The following is a 6000-nucleotide window of genomic DNA, read 5'->3' as shown; positions in this document are numbered from 1 at the left end:
AATCCTCTAGGAGTTAATCCTCTAGGACTGGTACCTACTCAGTTATGGCAAATAGACGTTACTTATATATCTGAATTTTAAAAATGTTAAACAATGTACATATGTGCTATGTACAATCCAGTAGTGAGAAGCGCGACAGGACCCGAAAACCTGTGTGCTGTCCTGAGGCGAGAAGTTCACGGAAACTTAGTCTCCTGGAATCTTGCCATCACGTATAAAGAATGCTCCAATGTCCTTGCTTTAGTTGGTAAACGGATCTTGGGCTTTCCCTTAATGTTGCTTTATTATAAGTCCTCCTAAGGGGGCTGGAGAGATGGCTCAGTGGTTAAGAGCATTGACTGCTGTTCTGAAGGTCCTGAGTTCAAAGCCCAGCAACCACATTGTGGCTCACAACCACCCATTATGACATCTGATGCCCTCTTCTGGTGTATCTGAAGACAGCTATAGTGGACTTAAACATAATAAATAAACAAATCTTTAAATCACATAATTATAAAAAAAAATAAGTGCTCCTAAGTATTCATTTTTTTTTTTTTTTACATATAGCTAAGTTAGATTCTAGGCAGTCGTTGATCCGACCCTGGGCATGGATAGCTAAGTCATTGCCCTATGTAGGAATTTACCAATACCTAGGAAGAGGGAAGTTAGTGACCTAAGGAGGAACCAGAGTAGATACTTAGAACTATAGATAGCTGAGTTACACCCATATACAAGTGTTTACAATGGCCTAGGGGGAACAGGAACCCAGACCCCTTAATGAGGGCAATGCCACAGCAGGTTTGCATATCAGGCAGAGTATAGGCATTACACAGGAATAGTTCCGCCACACACTCTCATTCTTTTTGTTTGGTTTTTTTTTTTTTTCATTTTTAAAATTCTATTTATTTATTTATTTGTTTGTTTATTGTATGTAAGTACACTGTAGCTGTCTTCAGACACTCCAGAAGAGGGCATCAGATCTCAGTACAGATGGTTGTGAGCCACCATGTGGATGCTGGGATTTGAACTCAGGACCTCCGGAAGACCAGTCAGTGCTCTTTTTTTAAAATATTTTTATTGGGTATTTTCCTCATTTACATTTCCAATGCTATCCCAAAAGTCCCCCATTCCCTCCCCCCACTCCCCTACCGACCCACTCCCACTTTTTGGCCATGGCGTTCCCCTGTACTGGGACATATAAAATTTGCATGACCAATGGACCTCTCTTTCCAGTGATGGCCAACTAGGCCATCTTTTGATACATATGCATCTAGAGACAAGAGCTCCGGGGTACTGGTTCATTCATATTGTTGTCCCACCTATAGGGTTGCAGTTCCCTTTAGCTCCTTGGGTGCTTTCTCTAGCTGCTCCATTGGGGGCCCTGTGATCCATCCAATAGCTGACTGTGAGCATCCACTTTTGTGTGTGCTAGGCCCTGGCATAGTCAGATGCACTAAAAGAAACACTCTCATTCTTTACATCATTAAAATAATAATAGGTTGAGACAACAATTTGGTATTTCTAGAAAATGTGCATGTCAATTTATAAAAACTTGTCTTCAGTGTCCTCAATTTCTTCCTGTACTACATAATGGTGTTAATCCTTGAGAACACATACCTAATCAAGTATGGCAAATGGATGTTACTTATATATCTAAATTTAAGAAATGTTAAACAATGTACATATGACTATTGATATCTTCTCATGCTTTCTATTTGCAACTGCTTTAACAGGATAAGCAACTAAATAAGGAACTAGTCATTGCCTACATTGTTTTTCTATTCTTGATGTTCAAAATGATAGGAAGACATAAAGTTACTGGCCATTACAGTCAGGCATTTGTGATGTTTTGTTAACAATTTAATACTTGTCATATTACTGGGATTCCTTATTATTCTCAAAGACTAGGTATTGTGGAGCACACCCATGGAACTTTAAAACAATTCTCAATTTAGCACAATCTTCAATCATATGGTAGGAAAGTCTCAAGGAGGCATCATCTGAATCAGGTTAGCCTTTCACAATAGCTGTGGGATACTGTCATAGTTATATTAATTAAGATGAAGAGACTTAGCACGGTTAAGTTGCTCCATTTCCTAAGCAGGGAGCCTGGTTGTAAAAGAATGGAGAAAGTGAACTGTGCACTAGCAAAAATGCTCTGAGACTCCTGCTCTTGACTGTCGATAGGTGTGCACTCTTGTTGCAGGCTCTTGACATTGCAACATTTTACCACCATGAACCATACTACGGAACTATGAGCTAAAATGACCCTTTCTTTCCCATTTGCTTTTCCTAGGGTATTTTATTGTAAGAATAGCATTGAGACGTACCAATAAATTTAAACATTTTGTTTCTCTTTTGAGGATTTTTAAAAATGAAACATAAAGTATATATGGCATGAAAGGCATTGTCCAAAGAATGCCAAGTGCACACATCTCACTAGTCTATCTCTTGATGGACAGCCTCCCTCAGTCTCACTCTCTGTCAGGCATCATTCATTTCTCCAGCCAGGAAACAGTAGATTCCTACTATGCTATCCCTGGCTTGACCTGCAGCTGTATATTACCTCCAATCTGAAACTAACTCAGAAGGAGGTTATGGGACTCACAGTGTTCCCAATGGGGTTGTATAAGCAAGAACCAGTTCATGAGGGAGAGATGACTCCCTGGTAGCACTGCCTGCAAGCAGTATAGCAAACTTCAGGGATTCAGCTCCTTCAAGGCATCACCCATGTTGGGTTGCTTTGTTAGTGACTCAGCTAGCTGACTATATCAACCATAATCCGAAAAGCTCAATAATAATTTCTCTCCCATTCACTGGGCTTGAAATCACTTCAGAGACAAAGTTTTGGTTGTTTTGGGGAGTTTGAGAGAAGCAAAAAAAAAAAAAAAAAAAAAAAAAGGATCAAAGCCACCCAGAATGAAATGACACCAAATGTTGGCCCAGCTAAGGTGGAAAATCATGGGCCAAGATAAACCTTTCCTTCCCATAATCCTAAAATATTTTTGTTGGGTATTTATTTGCAGCAACAAGAAAACCCACTGATGCTCCAAAACAATACTTGGGTGGAGCCATCTCCTATCTCTCAACATGCTCTATCTGGAAGGAAAGGAAGTTCCTTCACATCTCCCCAGGATACATTTAACAACAAACACCCCATTAAGAACTTGCTGTAATCATTGTCCAGGGTCAGTGCCTTGGGTAGTTGACACATGAGAAGCTCCTGTGACATCTTGTGAACTGTCACTGCCATGGAGCCAGGAACCCACCTCAGTGTTGGGACATCATTGCTGGTGCTAATGTACAGACTTCAAGAATGTGCCTGTCTAAGATGAAAAGTGGATGGAGGAAGGACAAGGGCAAAAGTGACAGAGTTTGTTCAAAGAAAAACAAAGCAGGGGCTTCTCAAAAAGCTAGCTTGCCATTCCCCCATCACCCTCAACTCTCCCATTCCCTGAGAATCCCACAAGTCAGGAAGGTTTCGGTGGCCCTCTTGTGGCGACCTCAAATATTGCTCAATGTTTTTTGGTTGCATCATGCAAGTGGTACCAGCTAGAAACAAGGTGTGAAATAAAACTATTTTAAAGGTTTCTGTGTTTTCAAATAATTCATTTACCTTAATAATAAGAAAATCTACCAGTGATTTTATTTGTTTGAAATACCCCTGTGTTCGGACATATTGCAGGTCATCACCATACTTAATTTCAAATTATGCTACAAAACTGAAGTAATAAAAGTCAGAATGGTACTGACACATAACCAGACACAGATTGAACAACTGGAATAGAAGATCCAGATATAACTGCATAAGGTCACATTATCTCTGACAAAGACACAAACACACACACATACACACACACATCCATACATGAACCCCACTCACATGCTCACACACACAAATACAAGCACATGCTTATGCACCTGTCACATGCAGAAACATACACACATGCATCTCCCATTCTCGGTCACAAGCTCACACCCACATATGCACACATACTTCCACATAAACATGCTAACACACAAATGCACACCACATACCTGACCCTCACTTGCACACATGCTCCCTTCCACACATATACAAACACATACACACAAGAAACTCTTTCCCCCACATGCTCACACAAACACAAATGCAACCCCAAAACAACTTTACAGACAGACATTCAGACATGCACTGTCCCATATTCTCATACACACATTCACACATGGAACCCAAGCACATTTGCTCACACTCACACGCACAAACCCCCACGAACACTGGATGACACACATACATGCATACATGTACACACACACACACATACACACACACACACGCATATGCATGTGCAAACCCTGTTCTCACACATACACATACACCTTACCTACATGCTCAAACACAAACAGGACCACATACATCTCCACACACATGCAAAAACATCCCCACAGTCATACACATTCCTACATGCATCCCTACATCTGACAATCAATATTCAGGAAAAAGAAGCCAATCTTTTCATCCTGCACAGAACTTAATTCCAATTGGATCAAGGACATCAACACAGGACTTTGTACTCCAAGGCTGCACCAGAAACATCAACGAGTCTGCATCAACATAGAAGTACAAGAGAGGAATTTCTAAACAGGACCCTGGTGCTGCCGAGGATGAGAGCAATTACTGACAAAGGGGACCATATGCAGCTGTACACTGAAGTGTCAGGTGAGTGAAGAGGAGAGGCTCACAAGACAGGGGAGGCCTCTCTGCCAGATGCTCATCTGAAAGACAATCATAGATAGAATGTACGAAGAACTAAAAAGAAAGTCTAACCATTAAGAACCTTTAAAAATAAATGAAAAAACGGGCCCTGAGTGGTTAAAGAGATGACTCAAAGAGTACTTTGGGGACAAAATTTTGTTGACTATATATGCCTGCATTGATTTTTGGGCTCTCTTTTTACTAGGCTATCTTCTCCTGGTTTGTAGAAATGCTATTGCTAATTTTCTATCCAGGGTGTCTTTGAGGCGGGTCCACACAGGAGAGCACGTGGGTTACAGAAGGAACAGAGATTCTTGGACAGGATCCCTTCAGTCCTTCTTCCTCAGCCAGGAGGTGGAGCTGATCCTCAGTCCTCTGTGCACCTTTCCTGACAGAGGAGAGTTGGCCTATAGGGAGTGCTCTGACCCAGGAACTCAGGAGAGAGCTGGTCTCCCAGGAGTACTGACAGAGGCTAACAGACACACAGAAGGAACAAGCTCCAGCCAGAGACAGCTAGAACATCTAACACCAGAGATTACCAGATGGCAAAAGGCAAACATAAGAATCTTACCAACAGAAACCAAAAACACTTGGCATCACCAGAAACCTGTAATCCCACCACAGCAAACCCTGGATAACCCAAAAAAACATATCTCGTGATGCTGGTAAAGGATTTTAAGAAGGACATTAATAATTCCCTTAAAGAAAAACAGGACAACACAGTTAAACCGCTAGAAGTACTTAAATAGGAAACACAAAAATCCCTTAAGGAAATATAGGAAAATGCAAATAAACAGGAGAAGGAATTGAACAAAACCATCCAAGACCTAAAAATGGAAGTAGAAAGAATAAAGAAAACCCAAAGGGAGACAGCTCTGGAGATAGAAATCCTAGGAAAGAAATCATGAGTCATAGATTTGAGCATCACCAACAGAAAACAAGTGATGGAAGCGAGAATTCAGGTGTAGAAGATTCCTTAGAAAACATGGATACAAAAATAAAAGGATGTGTAAAATGCAAAAAGATCCTAACCCAAAACATCCAGGAAATCCAGGACACAATTAAAAAACCAAACCTAAGGATAATAGGTATAGATGCGAATGAAGGTTTTCAACTTAATGGGCCAGTAAACATCTTCAACAAAATTATAGAAGAAAACATCCCTAACCTAAAGAAAGAGATGCCCATGAACATACAAGAAGCCTACAGAACTCATAATACACTGGACCGGAAAAGAAATTCCTCCCTACACGTAATAATCAGAACAAATGCACTAAATAGAGATA

General features: G+C 40.7%; 1 long non-coding RNA gene across 1 annotated transcript; it reads left to right on the top strand.

Annotated features, from left to right (window-relative positions):
* Positions 1-948: 948 nt before the first annotated feature.
* On the top strand, positions 949-3569 carry Gm36391. The gene is made up of 2 exons (XR_390303.2): positions 949-1027; positions 3006-3569. It is a non-coding gene; the product is annotated as a predicted gene, 36391 (long non-coding RNA).
* The last annotated feature ends 2431 nt before the right edge of the window (positions 3570-6000 follow it).

This window comes from Mus musculus, chromosome 2, assembly GCF_000001635.26.
Source record: "Mus musculus strain C57BL/6J chromosome 2, GRCm38.p6 C57BL/6J".
In the NCBI taxonomy this organism is placed as follows: Eukaryota; Metazoa; Chordata; class Mammalia; order Rodentia; family Muridae; genus Mus; species Mus musculus.
Note: the sequence above shows the minus strand (reverse complement) of the source record. Positions and strands in the feature narration are given on the sequence as shown.